Source organism: Giraffa tippelskirchi, chromosome 13 (assembly GCF_054371585.1).
Source record: "Giraffa tippelskirchi isolate mGirTip1 chromosome 13, T2T-mGirTip1v1.2.pri, whole genome shotgun sequence".
In the NCBI taxonomy this organism is placed as follows: Eukaryota; Metazoa; Chordata; class Mammalia; order Artiodactyla; family Giraffidae; genus Giraffa; species Giraffa tippelskirchi.
In genome coordinates this window covers 77,541,556-77,566,248 of record NC_137287.1, presented here as the reverse complement: position 1 = coordinate 77,566,248, position 24,693 = coordinate 77,541,556, and the positions used below count along the sequence as shown (strand labels likewise).

At 42.1% G+C, this 24,693-nt stretch overlaps 1 long non-coding RNA gene across 1 annotated transcript in view; it reads right to left on the bottom strand.

Moving 5' to 3' along the window:
- The window catches only part of LOC145531423 (uncharacterized), a 28,952-nt gene extending 23,718 nt beyond the window's left edge, over positions 1 to 5,234 (bottom strand). Inside the window, exon 1 of the long non-coding RNA XR_014072435.1 lies at positions 5,137 to 5,234. This is a non-coding gene — a long non-coding RNA (uncharacterized LOC145531423). The remainder of the gene's footprint in view (positions 1 to 5,136) is intronic.
- Positions 5,235 to 24,693: the final 19,459 nt, after the last annotated feature.

Genomic DNA, 24,693 nt, shown 5'->3' with positions numbered 1-24,693 from the left:
CAAAGTTGAGATCAATATGATCACACCTTCAAACTTTTTTCCCAATGTAGTTTTTGATCATACAGCCCTGAACTGGATGGATGGTGTGCTGTCTGCAGGAGGGGTTTTTTATGTTTGCACATAGCTCATTACTAAAGATACTTTACAAAAATTGTGAAGAAAGTAAGTATTTGTTACATTAATACAATATATAAGAACAGAGAGGCTCAATAATACACTTGCTTTAAGATAAGGGAATACACATGGTGGTTCATTGGTTAAGACTCTGTGCTTCCACTGCAGGGGCACAATTTCACTCTCTGTTTAGGGGACTAAGATCTCTGCATGCCAAGGGGCCAAAAATATTTTTTTATCTTGAGCTGAATAAAAACAAATATATAACATATTAACTAAAGATTAGGGAATATAGCTATCACATGTTCAGGTGAGAGGTCTGAGATCTGTGTTTTGCTTTGTTTCTCACTATTTGTGAGAATTTACTCAGCCAGGTTTTCTTCCTCTGTACCACAGTGAAGAAGAAAGGGATGTGCTTTTGAGGGATGGTTTCAGATGCAAGCAATAGCACTTCTGACCAAAAGTGAGGTTTACTTTCTCACATAGCAAGACATCTTGGATGTAGAGTCGTGGGAAGGTTGGCCAGTTCAATGGCATAAACAATATATTTTGCTCTGTGGTCTTCAACTGTGCCTCCTCATAGCCACAAGATGGATGCTGCAGCTCCAGACATCACATCCTCACAGAACTAAGGCCAAAGGCTGAAAGGTCTTTCCTTTTTTCAGGAAATATATTGCTTAGAATCCCCCAACAGACATTTACTTGTATCTCATTGGCCTAAAGGGAATTCACTCTTATCCTTAATATAATCATTGGCAAAGTGGAACAGGATTATCATAATTGGTTTAGACCAATGGTGCTCAAACTTCAGCATGAACTGGAATCTTCTCCTGGGGGCCTTATTAAAATACAAATTTCTGTGTTCCTGCACCAAAGTTTCTGATTTAGTATATTCAGAATGGAGCCTAATAAATTTGTATTTCTAATAAGTTGCCAGGTCATCCCACTGTTGCTGGTCCAAGGAATCATACTTTGGTTGGTTTAGACAGATCTTGATTCATTTTCTAGGGCTGGGGACAACTGGAGGAAAACATCAGGACCAAATTAGCCGAAGAGAACTTGTTAGGCCAGCACCCTGTCCTGTCCACTGCCTGTTTCTTGTATTTCCTGCATTTTCTGGGTATACTTCTAGACTCTTTTGGCCTTTTCTGGACCATTGCAGATTAGATAGCTTTATGGAAATTGTTTTTATTAATTTGATTCCTACAGCAAGTCTTTTTTCCTTTGAAACTAGCATAAATTCTAAGTCCATCAGTGTGTACAGCTTAAATTATGTGGAGCTTAAATTATTTGTTTCAATATCTATTACCTTTTGACCTTCTCTGTAAAATGTTATCAGTCTTTGCATTTGTTCAGTCATCCAGTTTATTAGAACCATCTTAAGATCCTCCTTGGCTCTTACCAAGCTAAACACTTTTGTGTCATCAGCAAATTCTTTCACACTATCATTCACTTCATCCTCTAGGTCATTGACAAGTATATTGAGCTAAATTACTGGAACTACCTACCAGCTTGAACTTCAGGCACTAGCAGCATCTGAAACAATGTACCAGGTGTGGCAGCAGCTTTCAATCAGTGTATCAGTTTCGTATACTAAAAAAAGTCCAGATAGGCTTCCCTGGTGGTCCACTGGCTAAGAATCCACTTTGCACTGCAAGGGACACCAGTTCAGTCCCTGGTCCAGGAAGATCCCACATGCCTCAGGGCAACTGATTCCATGTGCCACAACTACTGTGCCCGCATGCAGCAACTACTGAAGCCCTCACATCTAGAGCCCGTGCTCCACCATAAGAGAAGCCACCGCAATGCGAAGACTGTACACCCCAACTAGAGTAGCCTCCACTCTCCAAAACTAGAGAATGCCTGAGTGTAGCAAAAAAGACCCAGTGCATAAATAAATTAAATCAATATTTTTTAAAAAGACAACACAAACCATCTGAACCTGATGATTTATTTGTGTGTTTAAAAAAGAAGTCTGGAATTCCCGGGTGGTCCAGAGGTTAAAAAACCACCTGCTAATGCAGGGGATATGGGTTCAATCCCTGGTCTGGGAGGATTCCACATGGCGAGAGGCAACTAAGCCCATGAGCCACAACAACTGAACTTGCATGCCTAGAGCGTGTGCTCTGCAACAAGCCACCACAACGAGAAGCCTGCCCACCACAACAAAGAGTAGCCCTTGCTTGCTGCATCTAGAAAAACCCCACCCATAGCAATGAAAGACCCAGTGCATCCAACATAAAAAAATGTGCATGTTTGACTCCATTATTTCCTGTGCAGAGTTTGTAGCAGTTATATAGAAACAGATATACACATAATTATATAGAAAGAAACTTCTGCCCAAAATTCCAGGTAAATGACAACATTTGGGGGACCATTTTGGAGATTTGGGCACTAACTGTGGAGATTTGTTTCTAGAGACACCCTCTCAATCCCATGCCCAAAGATCTAGCTAGCTGATACCAAATTCCATTAGAAAGCCACTCCTTGGAGTAAACAAGCATCTCATTTAAAATAAGCGTCTCTTGAAAGGTTAAGAGAGCTAACTCTGGACATATATACAAACCTGAGTGAGAGTCCATTCCTCATTAGTAATCCTCATTCCTCCCTGCTGTGATCTCTATGCTAAGGGATGAAGGACGTAGGCAAGGAATGGACTGAGTTGGGAATTCAGAGAAGCAAACTTCTCTGGGAGGGAATTCCCAGTGGGCCCTGGGCAGCCAGGGTATGATGGAACTGCATGTGATGCTTGTAAGGAAAAAGGCCCCAGAAGGGAGCAGTAGGGGTAGAAGTGGGAACACATGTCTCTCCCAGTTTGATCCAAGACAGCCCTGTTTAGTCACATAATGTATGTCTTAATAAAGAGTCCAGGGATGTTCTTATTATTAGAGGAATGTTAATTCCTGAACTCCAGGCCAGCCTTTTTCCCCTCACTTTCTGGCCAGAACATATTGATGGGGACCATGTCTGTTTTTAAAGCCTCATCTTAGTCCTTATCTCAACCAAGCCCCACAGGACTGGAATCCAAGATGAAGAAACTAAGTTATGAGGAATTTTTAGGTGATTCACCAAAGGCCATATGGTTAATGCCAAGATTTGGTGGTCAGTGCTGCTTCTATCACACCGTGTGGTCTATAGGATCAGGGCTGCTGTGGATGGTTGTGCAGCCTGTGCACTGCACAAAGGCACCCAGCTGATGGGTGACAGAGCAGAGGACCCAGGAGTCCTTTTGTAAGTAACAAAAAAGTCTCAAATGTACTAGCTTTATTGTTGCTGTTGTTCAGTCACTAAATCATGTCTGACTCTTTGCGACCCCATGGATTGCAGCATGCCAGGCTTCCCTGTCCTTCACTATCTCCTGAAATTTGTTCAAACTCACGTCCATTGAGTCGGTGATGCTATCTAACCGTCTCATCCTACGCTGTTCCCTTTTCCTCCTGCCTTCTACATTTCCCAACATCATGGTCTTTTCCAATCGGTCGGCTCCACGCATCAGGTGGCCAAAGTACTGGAACTTCAGCATCAGTCCTTCCAATGAATATTCAGGGTTAATTTCCTTTAGGATTGACTGGTTTGATCTCCTTGCAGTCTAAGGGACTCTCAAGAGTCTTCTCCAGAACCACAGTTTAAAAGCATCAAGTTTTCAGCGCTCAGCCTTCTCCATGGTTTAATTCTCACATCGATACATGACTACTAGAAAAACCATAGCTTTGAGTATATAGACCTTTGTTGGCAAAGTGATGTCTATGCTTTTTAATACTCTGTCTAGGTTTGTTATAGCTTTCCTTCCAAGGAGCAAACGTCTTTTAAGTTCATGGTTGTAGTCACTGTCTGCAGAGATTTTGGAGCCCAAGAAAATAAAATCTGTCACAGCTTCCACTTTTTTCCCCTTCTAGTAACCCTTAATAGACCAGAATTCTTATGTTTATAATAGTTATTTAGGTAAAATTGGTGCCTCTAAAGCAGCTTCTAGGCATAAGGAGAATTGGATTTCTCAGCATCTTCCTGAGTGGTTATCCTGTTTCAGTCTTGCCTCTTCCAATCTCAGGGCCACTGCCATGTCACTTCAGCAAGACCTGTGATTTAACAGCTTTACAGCCTTACAACTTAGAGACTGAAGTACAATGACCTAACAATATACGATATGTTTTTAAAGTATACAGTGTGAAATGTTGACATATGTGTGCACCCATGAAACCACCCCACAAAGTGACCAACATGTCCACCCCTCCAGAACTTTCCACCTGGCCCTTTGTAAACACTGCCATTCCTTCCTCCTAATCCAGGAAACCACCCATCAGCTTTCTGTCCCCACAGGTCAGTTTACATCTTCTAGTATGGTATCCATGAAGTCACATAGTCTGTACTAATTGTTGTTTGGCTTCTTCACCAGCATGATTATTTCGGGCTTTATCCAGGTCCCTCCATGTATCAATGGGGGCTTCCCTGGTGGCTCAAACGGTAAAGAATCTGCCTGCAATGCAGGTGACCCAGGTTCAGTCTCTGGGTTGGGAAGATCCCCTGGGGAAAGAAATGGCAACTCACACTTCAGTATTCTTGCCTAGAGAATTCCATGGACAGAGGAGCCGGGTAGGCTACAGTCCATAGGGTCGAAAAGAGTTGGACACGACTGAGCAACTAACACTTACTTACTTCCATGTATCAATAGTTCATTCCTTTCTTATTACTAAGTAATATTCCATTGTATGTATATGCCACAATTTGTTTATCCATTCACCTGATGATGAACATTTGGATTGTTTTGGGTTCTATTTTAGTTCAATAATTTATTTTAATTAATTAATTTTGGCCATTACAGACAAGGCTGCTAAAAACATTTCTACACAATTCTTTGCATGGACATAGGCATTTATTTCACTTGGGTATATATCTAGATGAAATAAATGCCTATGGCCATAGAAAGATGAGAATCTGCCTGCGAATGCAGGAGACACGGGTTTGATCCCTGGGTTGGGAAGATCCCCTGGAGAAGGAAATGGCAACCCACTCCAGTATTCTTACCTGGGATATCCATGGACAGAGGAGCCTGGCAGGCTGCAGTCCATGGGGTTGCAGAAGAGTTGGACCTGACTTGCGACTAAACAACAACAACAATATATCTAGAAGTAGAAAGGCTGGGTCTTATAAAGTGCATGTTTAACAATTTAAGAAGGTGTCAAACTTTTTCAGGATATTTGTGCCATTGTACATCCCCACCAGCAGTGTGTCAGAGGTCTAGATCATGTACATCTTAACCAACAATTCAGAGTCAGTCTATTTAAGCATAGATATACTAATAGGCATACAGGAGTATCTTACTGTGGTTTGAACATGCATTTTCATAGTGCATAATGATGTTGAGTATCTTGTCATGTGTTTGCTTTCTTTGATAAATTGCATGTTTAAATCGTCTGCTCATTTAAAAACTACAGTTGTTTGTTTCCTTATTGCTGAGCTTAAAGTGAAAAGTGAAGTGGCTCAGTCATGTCCAACTCTTTGTGACGCCATGGACTGTAGCCTACCAGGCTTCTCAGTCCATGGGGTTTTCCAGGCAAGAGTACCGGAGTGGGTTGCCATTTCCTTCTCCAGGGGATCTTCCCAACCCATGGATCAAACTCGGGTCTCCCGCATTGCAGGCAGACACTTTAGCCTCTGAACCACCAGGGAAGCCCATTGTTGAGCTTAGGGAGTTATTAATTTATTGTGGATATCAGTTCTTTACCAGATATGTGATTTATAAGCATTTTCTCCTGCTCTGTGACATCTCTTTATTTTTTAACAGCATCCTTTGAACAATGTTTCTTAATTTTGATGTAGTCCAATATCAATTTTATATATGTGATATTCTTTTGCTGTTGAATGTAAAAAAACTCTGCCTAACCTGAGATCACAAAGATTTTCTCCTGTGTTTTCTTCTAGAAATTTTTTTTTTTAAATAAATTTATTTATTTTAGTTGGGGGCTAATTACTTTACAATATTGTAGTAGTTTTTGCCATACATTGACATGAATCAGCCATGGGTTTACATGTGTTCCCCTTCCTGGACCCGCCTCCCACCTCCCTCCCCATCCCATCCCTCTGGGTCATCCCATTGCCCCAGCCCTGAGCATTTGTCTCATGCATCGAACATGGAATGGTGTTCTTTAATTTTAGTTTTTATGGCTAAGTCTCCAATCCGTTTTGACTTACTTTTTGTGGAAGTGGCAGGATTGTACTGGAATTATTTTTTGCCTAAGAATATCCAATTGTTTCACCTCTGTTAGTTAAAAACATTATATTTTCTTTCCTGAATTATCTTTACACCTGTGTAAAAAAAATCAATTGACCTTATCAATGTGAGTTTATTTCTGGACTCCCCATTTTTTTCTATTGATCTTATTGTCTATCTTGACACCAATATCATAGTATTGTAATTTCTCTATTCTGTTCCATTGATCTATTTATCTATCTTCATGCCAATAACACAGTATCTTAATTACTGCAGTTTTATAATAAATATCAAAGTAAGGTAGTGTGCAATCTTTTTTCCTATTTTTCAAAATTGTTTTTATTTCCCTAGGTTCTTTATATTTCCAAGTGAATTTTAGCATCAGTTTGCCAAATTATACAAAAAGGATTCTGACTGGGAATGCGTTCTTTTTCCACAGATTAATTTGGGGAAAATTTGGTATATTTGCTATGTTGAGTCAAGGCTATGGTTTTTCCAGTGGTCATGTACGGATGTGAGAGTTGGACGGTGAAGAAAGCTGAGCACCGAAGAATTGATGCTTTTGAACTGTAGTGTTGGAGAATACTCTTGAGAGTCCCTTGGACTGCAAGGAGATCCAATCAATCCATCCTAAAGGAGATCAATCCTGGGTGTTCATTGGAAGGACTGATGTTGAAGCTGAAACTCCAATACTTTGGGCACCTCATGCGAAGGGTTGACTCATTGGAAAAGACCCTAATGCTGGGTAGGATTGGGGGCAGGAGGAGAAGGGAACGACAGAGGATGAGATGGTTGGATGGCATCACTGACTCAATGGACATGGGTTTGGGTAGACTCCGGGAGTTGGTGATGGACAGAGAGGCCTGGTGTGCTGCAATTCATGGGGTCGCAGAGAGTCGGACACGACTGAGTGACTGAACTGAACTGAATTGAACTGAGTCATCTGACCCATGAAACTGGTAAATCACTCCCTTTATTTAGGTCTTTCATTTTTCTCAGCAATGTTTTATAGTTTGAAGTGTGAAATTCTTAGTCATGTTTTCCAGATTTATCCCTAGGAATTTAACATTTTAATGCTATTGTAAATGGAATTTTTAAAAATATCAATAGTGAATCATTCACTAGTAGTATTCAGTAACAACAGATTTTTGTATATTGATCTTACATCCTACAACCTTCCTAAAGTAACTTATTAGTTCTTTTGGGTTTTTTTTCTTTTTGCAGATTCTGTAAGGTTTTCTACATAGATGATAATGTCATCAATGCTTACTTCTTTTCCAATTATAATGCCATTTCTTTCTTTTTCTTGCCTTACTGATTGATCTGGTTAGAACCTTCATGGATGATACTGAATTTCTAGAAGTGGTGAGTGAACATTCTTGTCTTGTTTCTAATCTTCAGGGAAACGTATTCAGTCCTTTGTCATACCTATGAGGGTAGCTGTACATTTTGCATAACCTTTATCAAGTAGAGGAATTCCCTTCAATGCCTAGTTTGGTGACTTGCCAATTACACATATATTAGACCACTCGAAGTTGTCCCAGAGTGCACAAATACTGTATATTGTTTCCAGTCTGTCTTCTTTCCAAATTTGATTGTATTTACTTTCTATTGTTACATCTTCAAATTCACTAATCTTTTCCTCTGCCATGTCTAATCTATTTTAATCCCATCCACTGCATTTCTAGTCTTAAACACTCTAGTCTTCATAGAATTTCAGCTTGTATATCTTCTTTTTTAAAAATATTTATTTATTTATTTGGTTGCACTGGGTCTTAGTTGTGGAATATGGGATCTTTAGTTATGTCATGCAAACTCTTAGTTGTGATATGTGGGATCTAGCTCCCTGACCTGGTATTGAAGTCAGGCTCCCTGCATTGGGAGCATGGAGTCTTAGCCACTGGACCACCAGAGAAGTCCCTGTATCTTATATTTTCCAAGTCTCTGCTAATTATGCATGATCTTTCCTTCAATTTCTTCAACGTATTGAAAACAGATATAATAACTATTAAAGATCTTTAGTAATTCCAACATCTATGTCATTTCCATAGATGTCTGTGTGTCAGTTTCCATGAGCTTATTTCTTCCTTTGATTATGGGTCAAAATTTTCTGTTGCTCTGCATGCCTCATAATCTAGATTGGATACCAGACACTGCGAATTTTACCCTGTGGGGTGCTACCTATTTTCTTATTCCTAGAACTATTCTTGAACCCTATTCTGGAGCACAGTTAAATTACTTGGAAATGGTTCAGTCTTTTCAAGTTTGCTTTTAAGGTTTGTTAGGCAGAACCAGGGGCTTCCCTGGTGGCTCAGTGGCAAAGATTCTGCCTGCAATGCAGGAGCTGCAAGAGACACAAGTTTGATCCTTTGGTTGGGAAGAACCCCTGGAGGAGGGCATGGGAACCCACTCCAGTACTCTTGCCTGGAGAATTCTATGGACAGAGGAGCCTGGTGGGCTACCGTCCATGGGGTTGCCAAGAGTTGGACATGACTGAAGAGACTTACACACACAGACATAGGCAGAACCAGAGAGAATGGAGCCCAGGTCTAATTTCACCTCATCACCAAGGCAAACACTTCTGGAACCTTTGCTCACAGCTCCATTGATTATGCCTCTTTTTGCTCTAGTCCTGTGTGATCTCTGGAAAGTGGTTAGTTTCATCTCTTGGGTGCTTCTTCCCCTAGCCTCAGGAGTTTCCACATACACATTTGCTGATAGGCTTTCAGAGGAAACCTCAGGGAATATCCTCAGGATATTTCTGGAGACTTTCATCACATGACTCCCTCCTTTCCCACCAACTCCAGCCACCTTGGTCTCCCCAGACCCTCAGCTCTGTCCTGTCAACTCAGGGAGACCACTGGAATCTGCCTGGGTTTCCCTCCCTGGCCCACCCTTGGAAACCCTCCTGTAGGGCTGGGGCAGTTAGATGCCCCCTGGCTTATATCTCATCTCTCAAGGATCACTGTCCTTTCCTACTTGATGTCCAACGTCTTTCAAACTCTTGTTTCATATGCACTGCCTCTGTTACCAGCTATTTTAGACAAGAAGGCAAATCTGGCCCTTGTTACTCCATCATCTTGTCTGCCCTGTTTTTAAAACCTTTGCCTTAAATCAAAAGCCACCCAATTCGGGTGCCTCTTTTTTAGAGCCCCTTCCCTGTCTAATTTAGCAATTAGTCTAAGCAAGCAGCCAGGGTCTATGATTAAGAGCAGAAACATTGAGGTTGCATAGCCTAAAGTTTGATATTATTTCATTCTTAATGATTTGACCTTGAGCACGTTACTCACTCTCTTCAAGCCCCAGTCTCCTCCTCTATAGTAGGGAAAGTACCATGAGGGTTACTTTTATGTGTCAGCCTGGCTATGGTGCTCAGGTATTTGGTCAAACATTAGTCTAGATGTTGCTGTGAGGATACTTTGGAATATGATTAACACTTAACAATCGGTTGACTTGAAAGGGAGATTACCCTTGATAATGTGGGTGGGCCTCATCCAATCAGTTGAAGCAAACATCAAGGTTTCCGGAAAAAGAAATTTGCCTCAAGACCCTAACACACAAATCTTGCCAGGATTTCTGTCCTTCCAGCCTGCCTTTTGTACTTTTTTGTACTCAAGATTGCCTACTCTTTTGTACTCAAGATTGCAAAGTAACTGTTGCCTGAGCTTCCAGCCTAACCTCCCAGCTTCCCAGTAAATGTTGTATTTACTCATCTCCACAACCATGAGCCAATTACTTCAATGAATCTCTCTAAGCAGGATACCTGTTATTGATCACTTCCTTTGTTCTCTGTATCTTTACCATATTCCCCCTATCATGTAATTGTGTTTTTGTTTGTATATTTATATTTATTTGGCTGTGCTGGATATTAGCTGTGGCATGCAGGATCTTTAGTAGAGGCATGCGAACTCTTAGATGCGGCATGCGAACTCTTAGATGCGGCATGTGAGATCTAGTTCTCTGACCTGGGATTGAATCCGGGCCCCCTGCATTAGAAGCATGGAGTCTTAGCTACTGGGCCACCAGGAAAGTTTCCCCATGTATTTGTTTTTAAAATACATGTTGCCCACAGCTCAGATATGTGTGTGATTTCACTTTATCATCACAGAGGGCTATCTTCCATAAGCTGTGATGCATAAGACAATATAAGTAGTCATGTATGGATGTGAGAGTTGGTCCATAAAGAAGGCTGAGTGCCGAAGAACTGATGCTTTCGAACTGTGGTGCTAGAGAAGACTTTTGAGAGTCCCTTGGACAGCAAGGAGATCAAATCAGTCAATCCTAAAGGAAATTAGCTCTGAATATTCATTGGAAGGACTGGTGCTAGAGCTGAAGTTCCAAAACTTTGGCCACCTGATGAGAAGAGCTGACTCATTGGAAAAGACCCTGATGCTGGGAAAGATTGAGGGCAAGAGGAGAAGTGGGCAACAGAGGACGAGATGGTTGGATGGCATCATTGACTCAACGGACAAGTGTTTGAGCAAACTCTGGGAGATCATGAAGGACAGGGAAGCCTGGGGTGTTGCAGTTCATGGGGTTGCGAAGAGTTGGACACGACTTAGAGACTGAACAACAAAATAAGGCAACATTTCGGAATGAAATAAATCTTCTCTGAAAGTACATCAATTCAGATATTAAGCAAATACATGGATGCAGGTTCAGCAGTGGAGGCCTGTTGGGCAAGAGCCTGACACTATTTTCCTCCCAAATTTTTGCCCTGACTTCCTGTGAAGGGCTCCCCTAAATTCCCTTCCATTCCACTTCCTCCCTTCACAGAGACAGCCACTGGGGCCATGACAAACTCAAGAGTCAGAGCCAAGAAACTGAAGTTGGAAGAACCCAAGCATTGGCAGAGTGAGGTGGACTCAAACTTGAAGGAAAGCTCAAACTCCCAATCTTTATACTGAAAAATCCAGGGCAGTCGATAAACATCAGCTTGATGCATACTTAGCAAAGCAGGATGAAACTGACTTTCCACTGTGGGCCCTGGAGGATTCAGAGACTAAGAGGCATCTTTTAAACCAGGAGAATATCCTTTTGCTGAAAATATTTGAGTATTTCTTCCTCTTACAGTACCATTTACACCAGCGGTCCCCAATCTCTGTGATCTAATGCCTGATGATCTGAGGTGGAGCTGATGTAATAATAAAAGAAATAAAGTGCACAATAAATGAAATACTCTTGAACCATCCCCAAACCATCCCCTGTCCATGGAAAAATTGTCTTCCAGGAAACCGATCCCTGGTGCCAAAAAGGTTGGGGACGGCTGATACACCATCATCATCATAGCGTTAAGACCTGGTGTTTCTGGCAATGTGTTTACACTATTACACATCTATACAGAGTTCAGGTGGGACTTGAAATCAAGCAGAACGTCTGTGCGGGCCTCACTCTATCAACCTCTTTGCTCGGGTGCATGTTTGTATTAACAGTTATAGAAACAGTAACTTAAATAATGGATGAGCTCTTTCCACTTTTCATAGCCATATTTAAGCAACAGAAGAAAAGACAATCGTATTTATATAAGTACCCACATATAATGTGTGGCAAAGAGGAATAAATGGAGAATAATAATAGGAACACATGAAATATTTTAATTTATCCAGTGTTTTTTCTTTTTTTGCAGTGGAGTTAGGAAACTGAAATGCATAAGCCAAAGCAGACGGAGTTTTAAGTCCTATGATATTTGGACATGTAACAATTCTAGTCACGTAAAAATTTAAATTTCTTGTTTTGGAAAGAGATAAGACAATGGGATAAAGAGAAGAGACACTCCTGTCCTCTGAGGATGAATTTTTAAATGGTGCTTGATTTGCTCATTGAAACTTCGAGATTTGATTCATGCTATGGAACTGGCACAAATAAACACTAAATGAGGTATTTTCGAATAAATGTAACATTGAAAGCTCTGGTTGAGGGAACTATACTGTAAATCATTTCGTAAATCTCCTTTCTCTGAAACTTTGGACTTTATGCTTTTATTGGCTTTTTCTTGCCAGTTGTTAGTCTCCTTCGTTGAGTCATTATGACTGTTCAAAAGAAAGCCAGAATTCATGCAAAAGCATATAAAAGAGGACTCGATTCGTTTTGAAATTATAGACACTCCAGGAAACAGTGAAGTTAACACACCTGGTATAAAACATACTTGGAGCACTTTCATATTTAATGAAAAATATATTCCACTGAGTGTTAACCCTGAACAACATGACCTAGAAATCCATTAATAGTTTTGCAGCTTATTGGAAGACTGAGATTTTACTATTCCCACTCTAGCCGAGCATTATATGAAAATGCTTATAAATCTCAACAACTCACCCTGAAGTCTGCCAAATTACTCCCCCACCCCGCCCCGACATCAGTGGAATGTACCATCACATGAAAATATAAAAATTTCAGCAATATCTACAGAGACACTCCAAATTACTCAGGCATTAAATCATCTAATATGAGATGGATCTATGACCACGATGGGAAGAGTCCCTGAAGGGGACAAAACATTTATTTAAAGGGCCAATGGATCACAGGACACATTGTGGGTTTGTAATATGTTCAGTAAATCATTATGTTCCCACTTCAGGGAGAGAGAAGTCCACTATTTCCTCTGAACTGAATTTTGGTTGTTCAACAAAATGAGGTATTATTCTATACGAAGAAATAAGCTCACAAATAGTGATACAGACTGTGGGTTTCTCCCTCCTCCCTGTAAAACTTCTCTGGAATTTCCTGCCTCTCTTTTATGCAAGAGATTTCTTTTTTCCATCCTTCTAAGGCTGATTGGCTTGTATCATTGTGAAACATGGATTTTTCTTTCAAAATATCAGATTGAAAAATTCTCAGCCTGGCGTTGTCTCATAAAGATTATGCTCTGATTAAAACCAGACCTGGCTTGTAGATCTGCTTTCATTATTTTTTCCTGAAACACAAACAAGAGAAATTTTAATAAAAACATTCCACTTCCCACCAGAGACGCTGGCGATGGTAATCCAGGTATTACCCTATCTGCAAATATGCATGCAACATGCAGGGCCTGCATGGAAGTATTTTAAAGGCTTAACCCAAGATTTTCATATTAAGAATGGAATGTAGTATCTTTTGATTCCTTAAATCTCCAATTTTGAAGAAAGGCACCTTTTAAAATGATCTGAGTGATGGCCTGGGACTGTTAACAGGTATACTTAACAATATAATGAACTCACTTGTTTCCTTTTCCCAGTGCTTTTTAAAAGTGGGGAGACAGAACTCAAAGATGCCTGAGAAAAGATGTTCACTGCAGCATTGTTTATAACAGCTGCCAGCTGCATGTAGTCTGACTGCCTATTAAAGCTGACTCAGGGAGGGATGCTAATGGAAGGGCTAAGAGCAGAAGCCCTGGAGACCAGCTCAGCCTGCTTATGGATTCTGGTGCCACTACTTACTAATCCTGTGACCTTGGACAAGTTACTTAAACCTTAGTTTTCTCCTCTGTAAAATTGGGATAATAACAGTAGCTAATTCTTGTGGTTGAAGTGAAGCCTGAGATAATAGTTGTTAGTATCTGTAGGACCTACAGCAATGCGTGGTACATAATAGGTTCTCAATAATATGTATTGAATAAATACAAAGAGGTTGCAAGAGTTTCTAGTGAATAGTGGGCACTCAACTGGTGGCTATTATGTGGTATGTCCATACAATGGCACAGTAGGCAGTAATTTAAAAACATTATGGATCACTATGTAAAAATAAATTTTAAGATTTAAAATATGATATAAATAAATAAGTATGGCTCAGTGGTAAAGAATCTACCTGCCAATGCAGGAAATGCGGTTTCAATCCCTAGATGGGGAAGAGCCCCTGGAGGAGAAAATGGCAACCCACTCCAGTATTCTTGCCTGGGAAATCCCATGGATGCAGGAGCCTGGCAGGCTGCAGTCCATGGGGTAACAAAGAGTCAGACACAACTTAGAGACTAAACAACAAATAGGATGCTACACTTTCTCTAAGAAAATGGCTGACATGTATATGTGGGCTTTGCTGGTGGCTCAGATGGTAAAGAATCAGCACATAAGTTCAGTTTAGTCACTCAGTCATGTCTGACTCTTTGCGACCCCATGGACTGCAGCACGCCAGGCCTCCCTGTCCATCATCAACTCCCAGAGTTTACTCAAACTCATGTCCATTGAGTCAGTGATGCCATCCAACCATCTCATCCTCTGTCATCCCCTTCTCCTCCCACCTTCAATCTTTCCCAGCATCAGGGTCTTTTTAAATGAGTCAGTTCTTCACATCAGGTGGCCAAAGGATTGGAGTTTCAGCTTCAATATCAGTCCTTCCAAAGAATATTCAGGACTGATTTCCTTTAGGATGGACTGGTTGGATCTCCTTGCAGTCCAAGGGACTCTCAAGAGTCTTCTCCAACACCACGGTTCAAAAGCATCAATTCTTCGGTGCTCAGCTTTCTTTATACTCCAATTCTCATACCCAGACATGACTACTGGAAAAACCATAGCCTTGACTAGATGGACCTTTGTTAGCAAAGTAATGTCTCTGCTTTTTATTATGCTCTCTAGGTTGGTCATAACTTTCCTTCCATGGAGTAAGCGTCTTTTAATTTCACAGCTACAATCAACATCTGCAGTGATATTGGAGCCCCCCAAAACAAAATCAGCCACTGTTTCCACTGTTTCCCCATCTATTTGCCATGAAGTGATGGGACCAGATGCCATGATCTTAGTTTTCTGAATGTTGAGCTTTAAGCCAATTTTTTCACTCTCCTCTTTCACTTTCATCAAGAGGCTCTTTAGTTCTTCTTCACTTTCTGCCATAAGGGTGGTGTCACCTGCATATCTGAGGTTATTGATATTTCTCCCGGCAATCTTGATTCCAGCTTGTGCTTCTTCCAGCCCAGCATTTCTGAAGACTGCCTCATTTCCAGCCCATTAGAAAACAGAGCCCTAACTCCACAGTAGGAAAGATAAGGACAAAACTTCTCTTGCTTTCAGCAGTTTATAACACTTGCAGTGGGCTCCTCAATAAACTGGAATGCCAAATAATATCATTTAGTTTTAACTAAACAAATCTTCTTTAGTTAGGCTGGGCCGGGGGCCGGGGGTGGCGGCCGACAGGGAAAACTAGCTAATCTGATCACACGGACCACAGCCTTGTCTATCTCAATGAAACTAACCCACGCCCAAGACGGATGGGTCATGGTGGAGAGGTCTGACAGATTGTGGTCCACTGGAGAAGGGCTTGGCAAACCACTTCAGTATTCTTGCCTTGATAACCCCATGAACAGTATGAAAAGGCAAAAATATAGGACACTGAAAGATGAACTCCCCAGGTCAGTAGGTGCCCAATATACTAATGGAGATCAGTGCAGAAATAGCTCCAGAAAGAATGATGGGATGGAGCCAAAGCAAAAACGATACCCAACTGTGGATGTGACTGGTGACAGACGCAAAGTCCGATGCTGTAAAGAGCAATATTGCATAGGAACCTGGAATGTTAGGTCCATGAATCAAGGCAAATTGGAAGTGGTCAAACAGGAGATGGCAAGAGTGAACGTCGACATTCTAGGAATCAGCGAACTAAGATGGACTGGAATGGGTGAATTTAACTCAGATGACCATTATATCTACTACTGTGGGCAAGAATCCCTTAGAAGAAATGGAGTAGCCATCGTGGTCAACAAAAGAGTCCGAAATGCAGTACTTGGATGCAATCTCAAAAACGATAGAATGATCTCTGTTCGTTTCCAAGGCAAACCATTCAATATCACGGTAATCCAAGTCTATGCCCCAACCAGTAATGCCGAAGAAGCTGAAGTTGAACGATTCTATGAAGACCTACAAGACCTTTTAAAACTAACACCCAAAAAAGATGTCCTTTTCATTATAGGGGACTGGAATGCAAAAGTAGGAAGTCAAGAAACACCTGGTGTAACAGGCAAGTTTGGCCTTGGAGTACAGAATGAAGCAGGGCAAAGGCTAATAGAGTTTTGCCATGAGAACGCACTGGTAATAGCAAACACCCTATTCCAACAACACAAGAGAAGACTCTACACGTGGACATCACCAGATGGTCAACACCGAAATCAGACTGATTATATTCTTTGCAGCCAAAGATGGAGAAGCTCTATACAGTCAGCAAAAACAAGACCGGGAGCAGACTGTGGCTCGGATCATGAACTGCTTATTGCCAAATTCAGACTTAAACTGAAGAAAGTAGGGAAAACCACTAGACCATTCAGGTATGACCTAGATCAAATCCCTTATGAGTATACAGTGGAAGTGACAAATAGATTTAAGGGTCTAGACCTGATAGACAGAGTGCCTGATGAACTATGGACAGAGGTTCGTGACATTGTACAGGAGGCAGGGATCAAGAAAATCCCCATGGAAAAGAAATACAAAAAGCAAAATGGCTGTCTGAGGAGGCCTTACAGATAGCTTGGAAGAGAAGAGAAGTGAAAAGCAAAGGAGAAAAGGAGAGATATTCCCATCTGAATGCAGAGTTCCAGAGAATAGCAAGGAGAGATAAGAAAGCCTTCCTCAGCGATCAGTGCAAAGAAATAGAGGAAAACAACAGATTGGGAAAGACTAGAGATCTCTTCAAGAAAATTAGAGATACCAAAGGAACATTTCATGCAAAGATGCGCTCGATAAAGGACAGAAATGGTATGGACCTAACAGAAGCAGAAGATATTAAGAAGAGGTGGCAAGAATACACAGAAGAACTGTACAAAAAAGATCTTCACGACCCAGATGGTCACGATGGTGTGATCACTCACCTAGAGCCAGACATCCTGGAATGTGAAGTCAAGTGGGCCTTAAAAAGCATCACTATGAACAAAGCTAGTGGAGGTGATGGAATTCCAGTTGAGCTATTTCAAATCCTCAAAGGTGATGCTGTGAAAGTGCTGCACTCAATATGCCAGCAAATTTGGACAACTCAGCAGTGGCCACAGGACTGGAAAAGGTCAGTTTTCGTTCCAATCCCAAAGAAAGGCAATGCCAAAGAATGCTCAAACTACCGCACAATTGCACTCATCTCACACGCTAGTAAAGTAATGCTCAAAATTCTCCAAGCCAGGCTTCAGCAATACGTGAACCGTCAACTTCCAGATGTTCAAGCTGGTTTTAGAAAAGGCAGAGGAACCAGAGATCAAATTGCCAATATCCGCTGGATCATCGAAAAAGCAAGAGAGTTCCAGAAAAACATCTATTTCTGCTTTATTGACTATGCCAAAGCCTTTGACTGTGTGGATCCCAATAAACTGTGGAAAATTCTGAAAGAAATGGGAATACCAGACCATCTGACCTGTCTCTTGAGAAACCTGTGTGCAGGCCAGGAAGCAACAGATGGAACTGGACATGGATCAACAGACTGGTTCCAAATAGGAAAAGGAGTACGTCAAGGCTGTATATTGTCACCCTGCTTATTTAACTTATATGCAGAGTACATCATGAGAAATGCTGGGCTGGAAGAAACACAAGCTGGAATCAAGATTGCCAGGAGAAATATCAATAACCTCAGATATGTGGATGACACCACCCTTATGGCAGAAAGTGAAGAAGAACTAAAGAGCCTCTTGATGAAGGTGAAAGAGGAGAGTTGAAAAGTTGGCTTAAAGCTCAACGTTGAGAAAACTAAGATCATGGCATCTGGTCCCATCACTTCATGGGAAATAGATGGGCAAACAGTGGAAACAGTGTCAGACTTTATTTTTTTGGGCTCCAAAATCACTGCTGATGGTGATTGCAGCCATGAAATTAAAAGACGCTTACTCCTTGCAAGGAAGGTTATGGCCAACCTAGATAGCATATTTAAAAGCAGAGACATTACTTTGCCAACAAAAGTCCGTCTAGTCAAGGCTATGGTTTTTCCAGTGGTCATGTATGGATGTGAGAGTTGGACGGTGAAGAAAGCTGAGCGCCGAAGAATTGATGCTTTTGAACTGTGGTGTTGGAGAAGACTCTTGAGAGTCCCTTGGACTGCAAGGAGATCCAATCAATCCATCCTAAAAGAGATCAGTCCTGGGTGTTCATTGGAAGGTCTGATGTTGAAGCTGAAACTCCAATACTTTGGGCACCTCATGCGAAGTGTTGACTCACTGGAAAAGACCTTAATGCTGGGTAGGATTGGGGGCGGGAGGAGAAGGGGACGACAGAGGATGAGATGGTTGGATGGCATCACCGACTCGATGGGCATGGGTTTGGGTAGACTCCGGGAGTTGGTGATGGACAGAGAGGCCTGGCGTGCTGCAATTCATGGGGTCGCAAAGAGTCGGACACGACTGAGTGACTAAACTGAACTGAAACAAATCTTCACAAAATTATGATATGGCATTGGCTGTTGACTGTTTTGGTGACATGGTACCCTGGATGGGATCCTGGAGCAGAAAGGGGGCACTGATGGAAGAACCTGAGAAATTAAAATAAAGTCTGTAGTTGATAATACTTCATTAATGTTAATGTTTTAGTTTAGATGAATTTACTCTGTTTATATTAGATGTTCACATTAAGGGAAGCTGCATGAAGGGTAATGGGAATTCTTCATTCTATCTTAGTGATCCTTCTGTAACTCTAAAATTCTCTTAAAAGGTTCTTACAGAAAAGCTATTTGAAGTGTAGCTTTTTACATCTGTTATTGTTAACGGTGAACATTGACCTAAATGGACAGCATTCCTTAATGCAGGAGACATGGGTTCTATCCCTCGGTCAGGAAGACCCCCTGGAGATGGGAATGGCAACCCATTCTATTATTCTTGCCTGGAGAATTCCATGGACAGAGGAACCTGGAGAGCTATAGTCCATGGGGTCGCAAGGAGACACGACTGAGCAACTAACACTTGGTATAGTAGAAGATGATAAAAACAAAATTATCATGGTTAGCAAACTATCTGAAATGAAAATTTCAGAATATATTAAAAAAAAAAAAAAAAACAACCAAGCCTCTGGTTTTGTTTGAAGTATAGAATTGTGTGATTCTCCATCCAGGGTTTTTAAATAATGTCCTGAATCTTTATACATATTTAGAAGCCACTTTTTGAGATTTCTTACCTAATAGCAAATATACCATTGGAGAAACTGCCACAGAGAAATAATTTACATAAAGCAATGATGAAAAATGAAACCATTCTCTTTAGTTGGAAAACCCTTTAGAAGACACAAGCAAAGTGTTGGGAAAAAAATTACAGTGGGCTGACTGCCGAAAGAATGAAGGTTGAGAGACTTCTAATGTGAGTCCATAATTGAGCTGCTGGGTTGTTTCTAATCAAAATTTTTTAATCTTATTTCAACTTTTTTCCTTTTAAAATTTCCTTTAAAAATTTTGTTTTAGTATTAGAAACATGTTCATAACATGTTCATACTAAAGTATAACATAATATATAAACATAGATATTAATATTAAATATTTTTAAAGCACAAATGCTGGAAGCACATGCTCAAAAGGGTTTTACCAATAGGGGTACATGATTTACAGTCTTGTGTAGAGGATAGCTAATCAGAAACAACAAAGAAAACAGGTTGGTTTAGTCCCTTAAAAAAATCAATTAGGGAAAAAAAATGTTCCCCGCCATATATATAACATATCAATTCTAGGTGTGCCTGGTCCTCTTGTGCCAAGTAAGCAAAATTAGAATGCTAATTACCTAGGTGTTTTTACAGTTGTTTGGCTAATGTCATCTGTTTGCCTTTGGTAAACGTCACATGTGAGGAGTACAGTCCCAGAGACTGTGATTCCAAAGGAGAACAAGCATCAGCCCAGGAAATGTGGACAGTTAGGAAGTACCCTGAACTGTTAAGAAGTAACTGCTCACCTGTGGAGATGAAGACAGTAAGATCTGAGAGTTAAATGGCTTGCCGGTGCTATGTAGGTGGGTCCCTAAACAGTGCCAGGACTGGGACCGTCCAGACTCATCTTCTCCCCATCCAGGGCACCTCTTTGGGTACATCCTGCACCTGAAGCAACAATCCGGTGTGGGCCCAGTTTTGTATTTCCAGGTTGGAGGAAAGCAACGGATTCAAAGCTTCAGCTGGAAATCACTCTTCACTTGCAAAGAAAATCCTTTGAATTTTCTGGTGAGACTCATGGCCACAGGCTTTATAGAGCTAAAGACAAAAGGTCATTGTTGAGTTTGCTGGCATCACCATGTTGCTAGGAGAGCGTCTGTGATGGAATGTCCCAGGCAACAGGAGCCGGGATCTTCCACACAGCCCCGCCGTGGGCAAAGGACACGGCCTCTGTGCAGAGGGAGAGAGATCAGGCACCCCAAGGGCAAGGCCAGAGCACCCAGTCCTCCTGGACTTCATGGGAGAGGACCGAAGACTGCACAAAAGTCCTCATACCACATCGTTTCTTAATGATTTTAAGAAATAAACATACATTAAAATTTCAAATGTTATTTTGCTTCGTGGTACCCAAACCTGCTCACTTCTTCTGGACAACAGTTACAACAAACAGCAGTAAAATGAGCCTGAAATGGAAATGAACTCATTTTGCTGGGAACAGGCAATGACCTGGCCCCATGTTTGACTTGCCAGTCCTGGGACCTCTCCAAGCATGTGGTGTAAGGATGGGGTATTGGCCCAACCGCCTCACAGGTCAGGTCAGTGAGCAAAGGAGGACGAGGAGGATGCAGATGAAGGGAACAGATGCTCTGCAGGGAACAGGGTGCTAAACGCTGTGCTGAAATGCTCGGCACAGATCCATCTCTTTCAAGAACCAGGATTCCAACTGCCACACGCTTTCTTCCCTTTGTTATTTACATCCTAGAAAATATGCCTCCAAGGGTAATGTGTGCTCATATATATGTATGTATTTTCAGAGTGAGAGAAAACAGAAAGAATAAAAGGAGATTTTTGACTCACCAGCTAACATTTTTGAAATGTTTGAAAACTGATTTTGGGAAAGCAATATAGCTTTTGCTTAGAAATAGAAATACAGCACATTTTCATTTAAAAATATCCTTGCATTTTTTTTGGAGGGGGGAGGACGTGTTTCATAAACCTCTTAAAACTGAGCATGGTTGTCAGTTCTGAAGTCTTCCTGCTAAGCATTAATGGGAAGCTGTGTCACCTGTGACCAGGGCTAAGGGCATAGCCCCGGGCTCCCACCCCTGCTTCTGAGTCCCCAGCATAGTGTCACAGTAGGGGAAGGGTATGATGCTGGCTGAGGTAGACTCTAACCTTGGGTAAAAATGGGAAAGAGGAAAAAAAAAAAAGCAGCCAGGGAGGATTCTGAGGGTAATTAGATTGATGGGGAAATCTTCTACTTCAAAAGCTCAGAGGGCCCCATAGGACTCAGGCCGGCCCAGCACCAGGGACGGAGTAGGGTCCCCAACCCTCCATGCCAGCTGCCACTCCTGCAGGTAGTGATGCTCTGGCTAAAAAGCTGAGTGAGTGGAGATGCCTCTGGCAGAACCTGGACCCATCCTCAGCAGAAGCTACTCTCTAGGATGATCTGCTGTCGTGTAGACTATCTGCATGTCATGGCTGCCACAGGGAATGGGCACATTTATACCATTGCTGGGACCATGCTGAGGGGTGGTGAGGGATGCTCCGGGTGCCCAGGTGCCCAAGGCCCTAGGGGATAAGTTTATTGATATACTGACAACTGGCACAGAGGTTGGGAAGCTCTAGTTCACAGTGTAGCCCTATCTCTGAAGATGAAAGCCTTTGTCCCTCATTGAAGGATAGGGAAGGGCAAGCATCTTTGGGGTGGCCCTGAGGTCATGGTGCCAATGTCTCTTCCTGCTGTAGGAAAGCAGAGGTGGTGCGAGGCCTGAAGAAGAAGACGGTGGTTCTGTGAGGGCCTGAGAATCTCAGGCAGGTGCCTCAAGTGGAAGGGGGCACTCTGGTGCCTGCCCTGTGCCAGAGGCGATGTGAAGGGTTGCTCCCAGAACCCTTAGCTCCTAAACTCTGCACCTTCCCTCCCGCTGTGAGGGGAGAGGGCCACGGGCAGAGCCGCTGTGCTGCCTGGCCTGGATCCTAGAATTGGGATCTGGAAAAAGTGGGTTGGGAGTTTCTGCCTCTCCTGTGGTCCTGCCCACAGCCATCCTCTGCTGATCTCTGAGGACTATGCCCCAGGCAAGGAGCGTGATGGGGTTTGTGTTTGATAAGGAGGAAGTGAAGGAATATCAGTGGGCCCATCCATAGAGGGAGAATGCAGCAAATACTCCATACGGGAGGTTATTTCCTTTCCTCGTGTATGGTTTTCTAACTTAATAAAACATTTTTTCTGTACTTCGGTTTTCCAATCCTGAACTCTTATTTTGTTTCTCTGGGATCTCACCCTGACTTATGACTAACACACCATCCATGAGCTAACAGTTTGCAAATGGACGTATTCAGCCAAGTTTCTTCTCTCGAATTTCAGAAGTGTACCTAATTCCCTAATGGTCATTATGCTTAGATGCCTAGTAGGTACCTGAGACTTCCTTGTGTGTAGTTTGGCAAAGAGGAAATCATTCCATTCACATACAGCAAGTAATCTCTCGTTTACCAAAACCTTTGGAATTAAGAGCACTTCATGCTCGTAGCTCAAAGAATCAAGGAACGTGGTTTTCATTTATGATTGTTTTAGTAATTTCTGCCAGACTAAACAATAAAATTCTATTCTTGTTTCCAGAGTTTTACCAATGTGAAGCATACTTTATTAGACATTTTTAATACTGACTGAGTCTCCAAATAATGGTGTGGGTGGTCATGACCATGAGTTGTAGCTGCAGACAGACAACTTAAGCCAGAAGACTGCTTGCAACGTTTTTCTGAGGTCTTCAGAAACACCTTCTTTCCAGTTCCACTCAGGTGATCTTTTGTTGCTGTTTAGTCGCTAAGCTGTGTCCAACTCTTTCTCTATCCCATGGATTATAGCCCGCCAGGCTCCTCTGTCCATGGAATTTCCCGAGCAAGAATACTGGAATGAGTTGCCATTCTGTGATCTTTGGCATCGGATAATTTTTCTCACCTCCTAACTTTGTCCCTATCATTTATTTTACCTTTTTTTTATTGAAATGTAGTTGATTAACAATGTTGTGTTAGTCCCAGGTATACAGTAAAATGATTCAGTTTTAGATTCTCTTCCATTATAGGTTCTTTTTAGATTCTGTTCCACTATAGGTTGTTAAAATACACTGAATATAGTTCCCTGTGTTATACAGTAGGACCTTGTTGGTTTTCTATTTTATATAGGGTAATGCATATCTGTTTAATCCCAAACTTCTAATTTATAGATATCCCACGACCCTGCCCTTTCCCCTTCAGTAACTGTAAGTTTGTTTTCTATGTCTGTGAGTCTATTTCTATTTTGTAAATACGTTCATTTGTATCATTTTTTTAGATTCCCCATATAAGTGCTATAATATGACATTTGTCCCTACCATTTCTGAAAACCTGAATAACTTCCAGATTTCATGACCAACAAGACCATACCAGGGCTGGGATGCAGCTGAACAGGGATGGCCAGAAAGATCCATTAGTAGAGATTCAGTCAGCAGATCCTACAGCTCCTAGGATCCAGAGCCACTGGGAACAGGTGGGGACCAAGGCTCCAGGTAGGAGAAACAGAGTCCAGTAGCCTTGGCATCAGGCCCGGGAAGCAAGACCCCAAGGCCAGGAAGTTGCAAAGTGAAGATGCAGCTGAGTAGAAACCAAAGGGCATGAGAGGCAGGGCTGGGAAAGGCCTGGGGTGCCTGCAAATGGGTAGAGCTGGAGACTAAGCTTGTTGCCACTACACATCCCCCTTTGCAGCTAAATTGAGTCCCACCTTGGAGGTTGGCTGGCCTCGGAGCTCAGCCAGCCCTGTAGCCTGAGCGATATGTGGATGATACATGTGGCAATGGTTCAGAGGGAGGCATGAGGCAGTTCTTGGTGATGGTTGTAAGCATCCTCATTACCCACCAATGCTTATAACACAGACTTATGACATAGAAGTAGGAACGCCCATATCAGACGCAGTGACATATGATGTAGCTGTGGGGGCACCCATATCACAGACATAGTGACATATGGCGTAGATATAGGGATGCCTGTGTCACAGACGTAGTGACGTTTGACGTGGCTGTGGGGACACCCACATCACAGACGTAGTGACGTATAACATAGCTGTGGGGACGCCCGTGTCACAGACGTAGTGATGTATGACGTAGATGTAGGGATGCCTGTGTCACAGATGTAGTGACCTGTGATTTAACTGTGGGGATGCCCGTATCACAGACATAGTGACGTATGACATGGCTGTGGGGACGCCCGTATCACAGACGAAGTGATGTATGACGTAGATGTAGGGACGCCCGTGTCACAGACGTAGTGACGAATGCTGTAGCTGTGGGGACACCCTAACACAGATGTAATGCCCTGTGATGTAGCTGTGGTGATTCCCTTAACCCAGAC